Here is a 17,598-nt window from a genome sequence, read left to right on the forward strand (position 1 = left end):
CATTTGTTTATCTGGATTCAAGCAATATTCGTCATCACATCAACAATTTCTTGTGACACTCGTCTAATTTTTTAAACCACAACGTCACTCCGATGAAAAATGTGTGAAATAAAAAAATATATAAATTCGTGGATTAAGACAGTAAATTGATCAATAATATGGTAAGAAACAAAAAATGTGCTTATTACAAGTCCGAAAATATGTAAGATTGTATGAGCTTATTTTTTTATATAGGAAGATATTTGTTTTTAAAAATATTTACCAAGAAATTTCAGACTGCTTACATTATCTTAAACTAAGCTGTTTTTAATATTCTATGAACTCAGTTTAAAAGACTTTAAAAATATTCTTAACAAATACTATAAAGACATCTTATAGCTAATTAAAATATCTTCCAAGTTTTTAAAAATCATAGAAAATTATTTTGTATTTTGAGTTGCATCGAGATCATTAGACCCTTCTCTTAGAGTTAAATCACTACTCTTCGCGCGGGTTCGTTGACTGGACCTCCCGTTTTCGCTACTAGTTCTACGTTGATAAAAAATGCACCTAGAAATGTAACTCTCACTACTATCACTTACAATGGACGTATCAATACAGATTCAAATCGCTATTTCCAAAATCTGTTGTGCCATAGAAATGGCATTGCTTGAACGTAATAAAATGAAAGAATCAAAAATTACGTAACATAACATAAAATGAAAATACCTCAAAAAGGTTTAAGATGAGAACCCAGCTCAACTCCTAAGACTCAACATATGCCCGAGCATTTTTCAGTCAATGCAAAGTGAGTTTGAATAAAATAATTTCACCAAAACATTTTGAATCAGTAATTTAAATTAATTTATTAATTTGGAGGGGTGATATACCGTAAAAAATATATATTGATACCATGTCGAAACTTTCGGTCTAACAAAGTTTTCGGTGTTAACAACTAGCTTATTGATTATACCGAAATTTCGATACATCGTATATACCTTTTTACACCAAAAAATTATATATTTTTTTACGTTTATAACTTTATTATTTAAAAATTTTATATCTTTTAAATTTATTTATACAGTTTCGATATTTTGATATATTTCGATTTCAAATTTGATATTGTTAACATACCAAAATATTTGGTATACCGAAAATATCGATATTTGTTTCTCAACCCTAATTTGGATATGCCTCAAATTGAAATAGTTTAAAATTTAATTATCCACTGATGTTCAAATCCTTGATTCTATTCAGTTTGACTAAAACAAAAGAGTAAATCTCATATGAGACCGTCTAACGGATCTTAATCTGTGAGACGGGTCAACCCTACCGATATTCACAATAAAAAGTAATATTTTTTTCATGGATTACTCAAATAAGATATTCGTCTCACAGATACGACCCGTGAGACCATCTCACACAAGTTTCTGCCAAAAACAAATGTAGGGTTGATGACATTACTGGAGAATCATTGACTGGATTCACGGAGGAGATTTTCTAAATATAGGTTAATTCTTGCCTATATATAATGAATAGGTTTCCTATTAAACAATGTTATTCATCATATGTATCAAACTGATATATATTTACAATGAAAAATAATATTTTTGATATAAAAAACAATTTTTTTATGGATCGAACTGGATTGAAGATCAGTTTTACAATTGATATGTCAGATAGTCTTGGAAAGAATTATATATATAATATATAATCTTTGTAAATGCTTAAATTGTTATAGACTTTTAGTTAATTTTTTTTTACAAATTTGTAAATGAAAATTACATAACCACTTTTTTAAGCATTTTTAAATAATACTATAATATAAGTAAATGCAAATGAAACATCAAAGGAAAGTGTAATCGATTAGTTTATAATTTTTTTATATTAGTATAAAGTTTAAAACTATCAATACTAAAAAATCAGTAGTATTCAAAATGTATCCCTATCATTCAGTTCATAATTACCGAGTGTACAAAAATCAGTAATTGGTAATCTTATTTTAAGAAAAACCATACGTTTAAAATACATAAATAAATATATTTTATTTTGACATAAAATATGTATTGTAAAACAAAAGCCCAACTATAGAAAACAAGTATGTATGTATGTATATAGAAAATAAGAGTTCAAAATTTATAGATAGACAAAAGCAAAAACCACTTACATAAAGATGTTCAAAAAACACTAAGAACTTGCTTAATATATATTTCTCTAGTTGGTTGTCTAAACAGAAAGACTATGCTACTCGAATTGTACAAGACCTTGCCTTGATAATCTGACAGCACTCGAATAGAACTTCGACTTGGAAACGTTTGAAGAATTTTGTTCCCCCTTGAAGCTAATGATGATCGAAAAACTACTAGAGGTTTTAGAGTTATTTTGGTGTGGAATTTCCTTAACACTTTGCCTCTATTTATATGATACCCAATGTGAGTTGAAAGTACGGATGTAATCGAGTCGAGTCAAGCTGAACTCTTGAATGTTTGAGCTTGGTTCGTTTATAATCGAGCCGAGCTCGAGCTTTATTTAACGAATATATGCATGGCTCACGAGCTTATTCAAGCCTTTATCGAGCCTAAACAAGCTTAATAAATAAGAATTATACATTTAAATTTTCATTAAATTAATTAAAAAGTAAATTATATATTTAAAGAAAAATATATTATTCTTATTAAAATTTGTAAATTTATTATAATAAATAAATTTAATAGATTTTTCTATATATTTCATAAATAATATTCAAAATCAATAAATCAAATATCAAGACTATTATTTTTTCATCTAAAAGATTACTCATGAACTTACCAACGAACATGTTCACGAGCTAACAAGCCGAATACTGTAAAGCTTGAGTTTGATTTGTTTATCTTAACGAGCCTCATTAAACGAGCTCAAACGAGCTTCGAATAGCTCACAAACGGTTTGGTTCATTTACCTCCCTAGTTGAAAGGGTGTTATGGTGGCCCTCCTTCAACGACCATTATACACGTTTTTATGAGAAATCAATAACCCTTAATGGTGTGTATTCAAATAAGAAATAATGGTGCTTAAATGGCTTCAGTGGCTGTTGTATTGAGGCTGAAACATGGTGTTGAAATATGCAAATGTTCGAGTTGTACATCTTAACCATGGCTACATCTTTTCAGTCTCATGTGTTGTGCAATTTATTTGCATTAATTATTTATCTTAAACTTAGAGAAGTGAATCTGGATTTGATCTTTAATTTTTTAGAATTTTCGAAACATGTCCCTATATGTTTATAAATTTTCTTTGTACGTTGATATAATTTTTTTCGTCTTCACACTTATTGTCATTACTAGCTCTCATTTTCACTCATTGTTAGAGCTGTCGATATGAGTTGGGCTTTCGGGTTGTCCCAACCCGCCAACAAAATTTAGCGGATTGGGTTCCTCCATGGGCCAGTTCATGATAGTCGTGGGCTAGGCGGGACGGGTTAGCCTGCGGATTTGGAAATTTATTTTTTAAAAAAATTTGTGTGTGTGTGTCTATATATATATATATATATATATATATATATATATATATATATATATATATATATATATATATAAATCTTTTGTGATAATTATTCAATTAATATATGGAAGTGAGAAATCAATAATTTAAAATTTTATTTAAATGTTTCTATAAATTTTTATTTATGAAATAATTAAATTCAGTTAATTATATATATTTTTATTTTTTTTTATTGGTGGCCAGTCTAACCCGTAACCCACCTTTGGTTGGGTTGGGTTGGGTTGGGTTGAGGAATTCTCGAATTGCCAAAAGGCGAGTTAGCCCGAAACGGCTCTGTGTTGTTTTTGTCCAGACTATTTTTTTTTTAAAAAAAAACATAAAATTTTTTTAAATATAATTGAAAATTTTTAAATACAATTTTTTTATTATTAATTTTATATAAGTTGATTTTGTTCATGGAAAAAAGTAAGGGGCTAAAAAAAGAAAGAGGGGTATTTTGCATATTTTAAAAATTACCGAAAATATTATTTTGTCTCTATTATTGTTCAAAGATTATACATTGTATATATTATTATCGAGTTATTCACATTCACCTCTCATACACTTTATCCATTTAACACTCACATCCCTTATCAAGTGTAAAAATTAATACTGTCAAAAGAGATGATTGTCAAATATATAAATGTAGAGGAGGTGAATGCAAATTACCCGATGATGATGATTATTATTATTGTTGTCGTCGTCGTCGTCGTAAAAAGGTTGACGAAACCCTTTTTTCTAACTGACGGGATAGATTCGAGTTAGCTGCATTTTTCTTATCTTTATTATTCATTAGGTTTGAATAAAAGAAACTGAAATTTCTTATAAGTAAAAAAAAAAAAAACACTTTTAATTATACAAATTAATATATAAAAAAATCATAGAGGAGGGCTACCTTCTTGGCCGATTGATTTCATCCTCCACCCACAACAGAATCTGATATATAGTGTTTTATAATTATCGACTAATTTGCACTATTATTTTGTTAAAAAAAGGATTCAAGAATTATAATCATAAAAGGAAGATTGATATGTAGCCTAGAAAAATAAATTTATGTGAATGAATAGAATGAAACTCTTGTTGAGTAACTTTAAAGCTAATTAGTTATTCATTCTTGTGGTGATGCTCTATTTACAATAATCCACATCTAATATTATAAATCAATTAGTCGAAAATTTAAATCTTTAAAAAAAATTCTTACCATAAAAAAAATTAAATAAAAAACTGGAGTTTCACAATTACTACAAATTATAACTTTTGGTAAAACGACAAATACTCAGACTTACAAATGCTATAAGAGGTAAGTCATATGTTTGATTATCCTAGATTGTAATGAGTACAATTATTGAGAGGCAGATTGTTGAGTGCAACAATTGATCTTGTTGAAAGAGCAATCAAAGCATCACGTTCAGGATGTTGCACTATTTAAAATACCGGAGTTACATTGTTACTATCAGTTATAGCTTTTGATGAAGCGACAAACTTTCGATCTTACATAATTATTGTTAATGAAAAAAGACATGTCTCTACTCGACGAACCCGAAATGTATCTCGTTTGTTGGACGCAAGATTTAGAAATCTAGTATTCAAATGGTTGCTCCTTCGAAAGAGGAAAAGAAAATTAAACTGATAAATGACTATAATAATTAACATAATCAAAGTCAGGTGAAGCTTTGACTAGTTTGATTACTTGACTAATATTATTATTAATCAAATCTCTTTTTATTCTTATTGTTATAACAGGACTTACAAGTATCTGGAAAATATAATCCTTTTGCGTTTAGAACAAAAATATTTAGCTATATCAAGTAAAAAGTTAATCGTCAATCCTTCATAGGTTCAAGAATATAATGCAGTTGCCCCTAATGAATATCTGAGATTTGTAGGATATGACGGACATCTACCAAGAGGTCAGATGTTCAATTCATTTTTGTCTCTGTCTTCTCAATTTGAGACTGTCACACAGGACTTGTCCAATGTGATTTACATGGTCATCGTGATTTGCAGGCTACTGTGTCGGCAATTTGGGTTTACCCAGAACACACCAAAAAATAACAATTGCGGAAACCTAAAGTTAAAAAAAATAAATATATAATGCAGTTTCCACCTCTAAAGGATTGTCTTCCCATAAAAAAATGAAAACGTCTTTACAATATAATATCTCTCTTCATAATATCACAAATATATGGGATACTTCTAAATTCATAATAGATTATATAACTTTTGATTAAATAACGTATTCGTTAATGAAATTTTGTTAATATCCTAATTGATACATATAGATCAAAACATGGTCGATCTTAATAATTGTTGGATCAAAGTCTTACTTTTAAAAAAAATTGCTAAATCATAATGTGTGTTCATATTCTTTTAATTACATTTAAAATTTTTCAAATTAAATCAATACATAAAAGATAAAATAAAAGACTAAATAATACATAATATTCAAAATATTTCTATTATAATTAAATATTTTTATCAAACATGTCCAAATTAATAATCACTACAAAACAACTTGTCTTATAGTTTTACAGCTAAAAGTGTTAATCAAGTTGTTTAGTAATTTCGGAGAAGAAACAACTCAATAAATTAATCACTAACAATTTCATTATCAACAAGTCTCTAATAAATATATAATTTATCTACAAATTTCGACATCTACTCTAAAAATTATAGAAGACAAAAAAAAATTCAAAATCGAGATTCACAGTGAGTGAAACCATGATTGAATCACAAAGAAAATGGACTTGAGACGGATGACTCTTAATTTGACTCTAAATAAGAACTGCTCTAGGTCAAAACACGATCAATTGATGCATATAGGATCGAGACATGACCACCAAAATTTAGTGTGCGTGTTTATAAATAGTACAATAAAAAAAGATCCCAAAGAAAAAGTGGTAAGTTAGACGGTCACCATTGAAAATAGGGTAAGAGCTATTCACAAAAAGGAAAATGTAGGTAGCATCTTTGCTTCAGCTGTAAGGCTCTTTGCATGCAACTGTGTCTCTGTATCTTATGTTATTATTTGAGCATCTTTGCTTCTGCTACAGGGCTTTTTGCATGCACTGTGTCTCTAGTATCTTATGTTATTTGAGGTCAATAACTCCTAGGTTAAAGTGAGCAGCACAAACGAAAGAATAATACGAACTAAAAGGGGATCAATCTGATACGATGTTGGTCAAGTTCCTTTCCCTTGGTTGGGGGTGGGAGACAGTACAAAGCTCGTCAGGTGGTGATGATATGATGTATACCGGCGCAAAAACCATAATTTGTATTTGGGTAAGCTAAAGTAGATGTAAAACATATATTTTTGTCTAAGAAGGGTGTTCGATTTGATGAAGTAGGTAAAAGTTTGACTAATTATCAATAGTTCGATTATATTTACCCAGGGGCGGAGCCACATGCTCTTTTAGTCCGAGTGGTCCAATTTTTTTTTTTAAAAATATATATGTAAATTTTGTATAATTTTGAAATAATATGATATTAGTTCGGGTAAATCAATTTAAAATATTAAAAGATTCTAAAGTTTAAAATTACAGCCTAGGCAGAGCCATATTTCTGGCTCCGCCACTGTCTTTACCAACACTTTCTTGGATGCTTGTCTCACCTAGTTTATTCAATGACATGGTTTTGCACATTATTGTGTTAGTTTGAAAATTTACCCGCACAACGAAGGATATCGGATGCTGATCATAAAACGAACATATATATTTTTATTTTTTTTGTAACAAAAACTATTAATTGAAACAATGCGCCAAGATGTTTAAGAACTTTAACAATGATATCAATTAAGAGATCAATATCCACCCCGATACAATTTTAAACAAAACAGACCTTAAACTATTCTTTTAAATCAGCCCATTGAATTAAACAGAAAAAATATTACGACTTAGACATTAATTGATATTCAAATAGCTTTACTGGAAATAAGAACATTACATTAAAATATTAACACCAATTTTAGTGACAAGACTCATTAATCACCATATATATCAAATATAACAAATATAAAAAAATTAGTTAAAAAGTAATAAATATACTTGGAATTTCAATTGTTTAAGTTATACAGATAAAAAGAGAAATTACATCTTTTGTCTTTAATTTGTACGCTTTTTTATATTTTTTGTCATGTTATGTTTCAATTCATGTTCGTACCTAGTCCACTAATTTTCACTTTTTTCTTTTCAATTTTTAATTTTTTTCACCGAAGTGTTGATATGACATCGACTACTTCATCATTTTATATGTCAAATCATTATTTTTCGGTGCTACATCGACACTCCCATAAAAAAGAATAAAATCGAAAAACGTGAAATTAGTAGACTAAGAAGACCCTAAAATGACCAACAACATGAACAAAAATTTAAAATATGCAGTTACAGGATTATAATTTCCTAGCTATTTTCCAAAAAAGTCTCAATTTTTTTAAACTTCAATTCTAATTCATAAGAGCATCTCCAACCCATCTCTATTTTGGTGGAAATCTCCAAATTAGAGTATGGGTTGGTGCTCCAACCCAACTCTAAATGCAATCTCCATTTTGGAATGGAGATTCTACTAAATTACTGAAATACCATCATAACAATTGCAAAATAGTCTTTTTGTATTTTTATGTATTTGTTTTGCTCCATTTTATATTATTATATTTCAAATTAATTAATTTTATTGTTAAAGAATTTTATATTTAATTAATTTATTTCAATTGTTTTATTATTTTCATGAATTAATTATATGTATATTATTTATAATAATCATGAAATGGAAATAATAAACAAGATAATGATCACAAAAATTAATAACCTAATTTATTAGAAACACTTTATTGTCTATTTAATTTATAAAACTTGATAAACATGTGATTTTTTAGATGATTAACAGTAGACAATGCTAAATGACATCACAAACAATTAAAAGACATCATCAACAATTTAAAAAACACACACAACAATAAAGTTAAACGTCGATTTTTTATTATATTATGTTTATCGAAATAATTAAGTTCGGTTATATAATACATAATATAATTATATGTGTGTTTTTGAAAATGAAAAAAAAAAAAGAAATGGAGTATTTTGTAATATTTTAGAGGATATGGGTTTGAGAAGGTTTTAAAAATAGAGATCACTGATCTCTATTTTAGAAGATAGAGGATGAAAAATAGAGCATATGGTTGGAGATGGCCTAATAAAACACTAAAAGTTCAAATGATCTATCCACACATATAATTAATGGAAGATAAAATTTTACTAATTTATATGATTACGTTTACTTAATTTGCATAAAAAGAACTCAAATTAACGTTCTTATTTGTTAATGAACAGAGCTTACAGACATATATCTAACATATATATATATATATATATATATATATATATATATATATATATATATATATATATAAAATATACAATTTTGATATCCTGCACACCTACCGTGCACACCTTTGTGAGCACCAATGAGGTGTCACTCACCCATTGGATGCATAATTTTTCTCTATTTCATCACATCCAATGAGTGAGTGACACATCATTGGTGCTCACAAAGGTGTGTACGGTAGGTGTGCAGGATATCAAAACTATATATATATATATATATATATATATATATATATATATATATATATATATATATATATATATATATATATATATATATATATAGTTTGTTTAAAACTTTGATGCAATAAAATATAATAAAAATTGTAATCGCCAAATATTGAAACATCGTGTATACATTAAATCTTCAACTTATTTAATCTAAAGAACAAATTAACATGTACAAATAATTAATTAGCTGCTGCTGATTTCTCCCATTTATCAGTAGTTAAAGAGATGTAAGCAGAAGCCTTGTTGTCAATCCCAGGCTCGGAAACCCACCGGCCTCTATCTTCATCACTAGGATACACTTTGTACGCCTTCACGTACCCGTCGCAAGTGTCGTCCCCTCCTCGTCTCACCCTCGAGTTCTTGCCTTTGAAGAAACCCAACAGACTGAATGAAGATTTTTTCTGCCTGTTGTTGCCTGCCATTTCTGGGATTTTTTTGCTTTGAGTTTTTGTTTCTTTTTTCCCTTTTTGTTGCTAACGGCAGGAAACCTTGGAAGGGTTTTTTAATGTTGTGTTTTTTGTTGCATTTTGTTGGATGTGAGATTGTGTTGAATTTATACTACTATATTGGAGGTGGATCCGAGGGCGGGGAAACTAAGCTCAATTATGAGTCTAATAATAAATAGAATATTAGATCTAGCTAGATTCTCATATATTTTAAATAGTAGCTCTCTTGTGAGACGGTCTCATGAATCTTTATCTGTGAGATGGGTCAACTCTACCGATATTCACGATAAAAAAGTAAAACTCTTAGCATAAAAAATAATATTTTTTCATGGATGACCCAAATAAGAGATCTGTATCACAAAATACGACTCGTGAGACTGTCTGACACAAGTTTTTGCCTATTTTAAATTATCTGATTATAACAAATGCAATGAAATTATACTACTTTCATTATAATACTCAAGGCACCGTTTAGCACGAAGATGAGATATTAATTAATTATGTATCTTTATTTTATTTAACGTGTGACTCAAATTCTAAAAACAATTAAAGTTATAAACTATACTATCTTATTCTTATACATGGATTTATCATCCATATATATATATTTTACATCATTATTTTAAGACTTCTCTAAAATAATTTTTCATTGAAACATATATGACTACTTCGTATTTGGATTGATGAATTTGAACGTATGTACTATTTTAACTCCAAGTACGAAACCCTTTGTCAAGTTAAATCCGGCCGTATAATTTCAATAAAATCAGTCCATCTAAATATATTATCCGAGGATCATATATTTTGATATTCACATATAGTTTATTTTCGATTTAATTTTGTGAAACGAAAGTTTCATGTATAACGACACGATCTAGTAAAAGTGTAATGAGGCAAAAGAACATGCAACTTGGATCGTAGCTTCCAAATTAAAGTAGAGCCATGACTAAACAGTAAGCACACTTAATGGCATGTTTTCCATTACTTTACCGATTGAGGTCCCATGCGGCCACCTTTAATTTCTTCTCAAAGTCACTGACCCTTCTTTTCGAATTTTCTATACATAAATAAGTGATTCTTCGTCGGAAGATGTTCGTGACATGGCTTCAAATTCTAGCTTCTTGGAAAATATTGCTTGTTATTTTCCCCTTTTTCTTACACGCATTCGCGTGAAATCCCATATTATATATACTTGGAATTAGTCATTAGTACTACAAAAAGATGTTTGAATGAACGAAGTCGCAGAAATTTAGGCCGACAAAGGAAAACAAACTTCGGAGATTCCGAAATGAAATTTATTAAATTTTATTGGTGGTAAGTGGTAACTTGCCAACCATTATATGTTTTTTTTAAAAAATATATATAAAATGAACACATAAAATCAAAGTTCAAAAGAGAACAAAAAACATTACGTGTTTTTACTCAAAAAAAGTTAGATTATTTTAGGTTATTGAACTCAATAATGAAATGGTCTTTGCACGCCTAATATTGTTAATTAATTGCTACTTTAATTTGTTTGATATTTATTGTTGAAGGGCATATTCTAGGAAGTTATTAGAAATTAAAAAAGTTGCGCTCAATTAAAATTGATATTTTCAATTGATCTTGGTAATATATGCTCTTTTGGGGACCATTTTTTTTGTCATCAATTTATAATCTTAATCTACAAATTTAAACTTTTTTCGATTTTAATTCTTTTTCATCGGAGTGATGATGTAACACCGAATTTGCTGACGTGGCGAAGCATATTGTTGGTGTCTCTGATGCCACACTAGTACTCCAGTTAATGAATTAAAACTGTTAATTGACCGATAATAAGACCAAAATGAAAAAAAAAAAAGTGCAATTTATAAGATTACAAATGTAATTTCATCATATCTATTATTAGTTATCCTACATCGGTTAAATAAAATCCCTGGGAGTTGCATATATGGATTTGGACAATCCTCTCCTTTTGAGCTAGTTTTTGGGGTTGAATTAGGTCCAAGTTTCAATCTTAACATGGTATCAAAGCTTAAGTTCCACCATTATGTGTTTCATTGCCCATAGTTGGGCCACTCATTCTGCCCATAGTTGGGTCATTTGTAAACTCCATGTTCCAGATGTTCAGTTCTGTGCGTGAGAGGTGTTAGCTGTCTCACATTAGTTAAATAAAATCACTGGAAGCTACATATATATAGACTTGGACAATCCTCTCCCCTTGAGATAGATTTTAGAGTTGAGTTAGGACCGAGTTTTAATGTTAACATTTATAATAGTTAATAATGTATAATTAATATCTTTAAATTTAACAATCCAGGGAAACTTGTATGCCCTCATTCATGAATGGAATCTCTGGCGACACATATGACTTAAGGGAGAATTTAATCGCTGATGAATTTTGAATTGTAGATGAATAACATAACTTAAAGATTAAATACAACATATATAATGCAAGAAATATGATATATTTTGTCCCATTGTTTTGCCTCACTCGTATCTTTCCAATAGTTGGCTAACCATGCACTACATCAAATTTAAAATCAAATTTTCAAAATTCAAAAACTTGGAAAAGGGTCAAAAGGGCACTTTCCGAAATACTAAATTTATGCATTACTCCTAAAAAGGAAGTGTTTTGTTCATAAAAAATATAAAGTAAAAAAAGTAAAAGGTTTGAAATTTCTTTGAACTTTCACAGTGCCCGCAAGCTGTCTAGCTTTTGGGATTCTTGAAAAATCTTAATACAAAAATAAGAGCCAGAGATTGTTATCTACTTTAATAATTTGTACTTGGAACTACGGAACTCATGTATATAATCTGCCCACTTGCTTTAATTAAGAATGTTGCTTTTTCCGTAATTGGGGTAAGGTGGGATTTAGGGATGGTTACTTTGTATCGAAACGTATAACTTTTCGAAAGTATGATTTTTGTCTTTCCATCACAATTTACATGTTCAAAGTTTATATATCGCGACAAGAAAATCGTTAATCAATTAGATCGGAGGAAAATCGATGGATGATTTGCTTACTTTCTAGCAAATTCTTGAGTGTTATGGATGTGTGAAACTTAAGCTAAGTTTAGTTAATTGTTCAAGAATATTTAAAACAATGATAATATCGCATGGCCGGCTATCTCATGCTGGTTTCAAGGGATATTTAATTTTGGCAATATTATTTGGTTTTGTTCTCCACGAACTTTTTCAGATGAGTGGAATGGTTTTTTCCTCGGAAAGTAGCTAATTAAAATTGAGAAAAAAAAAGGCATAAACTTGTGGTTTTGAGTGTAAATTAGAAAATTAGAGACGTGAAAATAGATTAAGTTCGTCGGGTTAGTTTGTGTCATCATATAAAATAAATGTGTTGAGTTGACAGTTTTCCAACCTGACCCATCTCGTCTAATGGTGATTGTGGCGAGCTGGTCTGTCGGGCCGACCCATCTAATGGCGAATTGCAGACCGACTGACCACACTAACCCCATTTATGTTGAAAATCACAGTTTTTCATGTTAGCTAGGCTACATGTGTGCTTTTTGCATATCTTTTTTATTTGTCGACTCTTTTGGCTCTCTATTAATAAATAACAAATAAATTCATCTCATAATCCTATTAAAATCGAATTTTTTTTCTCTGATATTTTACATACAATTAAAGAAGATCTTTAAGATCCAAATCCGGAACTATTAAATCAGTCCTGGATTAAACCAAATCCAACAAAAATACTGAATTGAAATGTATTACTTGAAATAAATATGAAATAGTTTAATGCAGTTCGGTTGAATCAGGTTAGAGTTTAGAATAGGGTGAATAAAGTCTTTTAAAATTTTCTTTAAAAGCTGTCAAATAATGCGATCGACTTAGATAGCGTTAGCTATATAAGACCTGATTTTCTCGACATTTTGAGAAACGGTCAGGTCAAACATTGTGCAAAAAGCGGTCTGATGGTTTTTATGAAGATTATATACTCAAATATAGCGGATTAAAAAGATAAATAATTACAATAAGGAAATGAAACAAGCATTTTTATTGATGTTCAAGGACTCAAGCTCTTACGTTACCCTTTCTTCAACTTATGAAGGATTTCACTAAAAACCTTTGGTTTTACGACACTTCGTAACAACATACTTCAATTTTAGGTATAATCTAATGCCTATGTTGAAAATCCTAGTATTCTCACAAACAGTTGAGGCTCGTAGTCTAACAACTAATACAACACAAATGAAATAAAGTAATGGATCATTAGACTCAATCTGTCAAAAAACTCCTTAAACGATCTTGGCAAGAAACGGTCGAGTGAGTTGGCAAAAGCTCTTGATGATTTTTGAAGATCATGAAGTTCTTTGATGAGTCTTGTTGTTGAGTAATATATATCTTGTGAGGATTGAGAGTGCTCAAAAAATCTTTTCAAATAATGCTTCAAGCGTATAAGTCTTGTACAGGTATTCCTATTGACATTCTCTATATATAGTACTTCTTGTATCTTTATTCAATGTTCGAGTGTAGCTTAATTAATGAGCATTAATGCAATAGTACTATTGTCGTCGTCTTTTCTTTATATATCGTAAACTTTAATTAAAAATTTGTATTTGATTATAGGTCCTTCTGTTTTTGAAAGTTTCGGTCGAGCACCGTTGTTCTGTGATGATTCAACTAGATATGAGTAGGAATCTCAATGCATGATAAGTTATTCCCTTACATGGTGAGATTGTAATCGTTATATAGTCTGGTCTCTTTAGAGGGGTAAAAATTAAGGACTGATAATAGTAAACCATGAAAAGTAAAAGGAATCTCAGTGTCTAGGCCAAAATATACTTATGTTGATGTTGATTGTAGGATATGCATGATATGATTTATTGTTTTCGAAAATCATGTGTATATGTATGTGCTCGAACGACCTCTAGTTGTTGAGTGATGACTATATCACTCACCCCTTAATCTCATTACCTAGATAAGTCAGAAGATCAGGCTGGTGATGGAGAAAATAAAAGTTAGTTGAGTTTATGTTCATTTTAAATTTTATTTGAATTTTCATTGTAAACGCTTTCCTATATTTATTTTTAATTACATTGTAAAAATAATTTTATGATTGATTGTGAGAAATAAACTGATTTGGTTTATATTGTACTAAGATGCCTGTTGTTTTCAAGTGTGTGATTGTAAACAACGCCAGTGTCGACGGACACTAGTCTCGGAGCGTGAAATTAAGTGGTATCAGAGCTACTAGGCTTCATTTTGACATTCTTCAGGCTTCATTCTGACATTATTAAACTTCTGGATGTCAACATTCAGCTTGTTTTCCTTGCCTTAGTCTCCTAAAGATGCAAGTTCAATAATGATATTGCTAAACCATTCATCAAACTCGTTAAGTGTTTCTCCATGCTTCATTTTGATGAGTGTTTTATACGGAATATCATTGGCCACCTTGTCCAGATTGACCTTTTTTGTCATCTGCCGTCTATTGGACCGTCTGCATACAAATTTTCTGGTCATCGTAATTTCATTAGTAAAAATTGAAATCTTATTAACAGAAACCATTTTAACATATGTGTATCAGAGGTCGAGAAAAAATCTATCTGATACCACTTGTTATAATTGAGTTAGAATTTAGATGGTAACCGTTTTAAAATATTCTTTAAAAACTGTTATATAATGCAGCCGACCTCGATACTGTTAGTTATACAAGATTTGATTTTATCAATAATTTAAGAAACGGTCGGATCACAAATTTGTGCGAAAAACAGTATGATGATTCTTATGAAGATTATATACTCAAAATATAGCAGATTAATAAGATAAATAATTGTAATAAGGAAATGCCACAACTATTTTTATGGATGTTCGGATGTCCATGCTTCTATGTACCTCTTCTTCTAATTAATAAGAATTTCAATAAAAAACTTTGGTTTTACAACACTTTGTAACAACTAACTTTAATATTAGGTCTTATCCAATTTCTAAGTTGAAACTCGTTGTATTCTCACAAACAGTTGAGACTCACAGTCTAACAACCAATACAATACAAATGAAGTAAAATAATGAATCATTCGATTCAGTCTGTTGAAAAGCTCCTCAAACAATCTTGGCAAGAAACGGTCAAGTGAGTTGGCAAAAACCCTTGATGATCCTTGAATATCTAATGAATGTTATTTCAAGAGTGGGGCTGTTGAGCAGTGTATATCTATGCTCAAATATTCTTTTCAGTGAATATTTCAAGTGTACAAGTCTCGTACTGTTCCTCCTCTAGGCATTATCTATATGTTTATATTACTTCTTGCATCTTCATTAAATGTTCGACTGTAGCTTAGCTTAATTAATGAGCATTAATGTAATAGTACTGTTGTTGTTATCCTTTTCCTTATATATCTACACTTTAATTAATGACCAATTTGAACTTTACCTAATCTGATAGAAAATGGCCATGACATCAAAAAGTGATTAGCTTTGCGTGTAGACTTTTAAAGAAAACTGTCTGAACTACTGATATCCTGTTTTGTCGTGCATGATTAGTCCACCAAATTTTCTGATAAAAATAGGTGAGATCTTTGTAAAATATGTGGCTTGTATTTAAAGATAACTTTAGTCGCTCATTGATTAATGTTTTTGGATTGAAAAAACAGTTGAGTAGTCCATGTGACACTTACTGATATGCAGAAACAGCCAAGTAGATCAATTATGCTGCTAATGATGAAACGGTGGAATAGCTTAGCATTACTTGACCGGTTGAATGAATTTTTCTAAAGCGATCAAGTATCTGCAATACAAATCAAACGACAAATATATCTAATATAATAAATTGTTTTCACCAAAACTAAAGGATGTAACACCTGTATCATTTACTAAAGTTAAACCTCCTTACTACTAACTAATTTTGATATGATGATGAATTTTTTTAAAATAATTTTCAGAATAACCTCTAACCATCCACCTACATATACCCTATTTTCATTTATATTATAGTTTCCCTTACCATATCAACTTCAAAAATTAATAACTTCCATTTTTATTTCAAAAAAGCTATTTCATTCTAATTTTTTTAATCTGAAATACAAATATCCTTATGTCATAATCCGCTAGTATATTTATTTTTTGAGTATATTGTTTCATAAATAATTTATTTAGATATATAATAATTGGAAAAAAAATGATTTCAATTATGTTTCAATCCGGTAACGAACCGGTCAATTTAGTTCTGGTTTGAAATTGAGTTATACTCTCTGTCTGAAATCTTACCAGTTCGGTATGATTCCACTATCCAACCGATCCAAGGAGCATCACTACTTTTGACCACCTAAACTCTTTCTTCTCACCTAAGTTAATTAATGACGGTGAAACCTTAACTTTCATACCATATCCTTGGGTTCGAGTTCGGGTTCGAGGATTTTTTTTAAATCCCCGATGTAGCTCGGGTCGGTTATGAGATTACTATCCCTATCCTCGAATCCGTTCCGAAAATAATATCAATAATAAAATAAAAGTATTATTAGTATCAATAAGTTTTGGTTTCGGGTTAGAGGATAATAGTATTATTAGTATCAATAAGTTTTGGTTCGAGAAAATCTCCGAATCCTTCATCGTCTTGTCATATTAATATTTTTGAAACGAGGATGTGGGAGAGGATGAGAAGTTGATCCCCGAAGTTTCGGGTTAGAGGTTTCCCCGAACCCGAAAAAGCAGGGATCGAGACGGATATAGGGTGGGGATGGAATTCGGGGACGAGGATGAAAGTGGCGAACCCGTCCTGTCCCATTGTCATCCCTAATTTAGAGTTGTATTAATAAGTCGATATATTAATAATTTATTGTTTTAAAAAGTTTTTTTTATTAAGATAACATAAATTGAATGATATAAAAAGTCAGTGTCCCAAGTCCGGACTGGAAAAATATTATTTTAGATAAATTATTAATTTATCGAGTATTAATTCATAGGTATTTGCAAAATTCTTTCCAATATTGCGAAATCAAAGAGAGTAAAAATTGTAATTTTACCTTAATTTTTTTGTTTGTTCAAAATAAATTCCCAACTTCAACGTGTCTCTATAATTAAAAACCAGAGCACATATATCATGTCATTG

Source organism: Primulina eburnea, chromosome 15 (assembly GCF_022965805.1).
Source record: "Primulina eburnea isolate SZY01 chromosome 15, ASM2296580v1, whole genome shotgun sequence".
In the NCBI taxonomy this organism is placed as follows: Eukaryota; Viridiplantae; Streptophyta; class Magnoliopsida; order Lamiales; family Gesneriaceae; genus Primulina; species Primulina eburnea.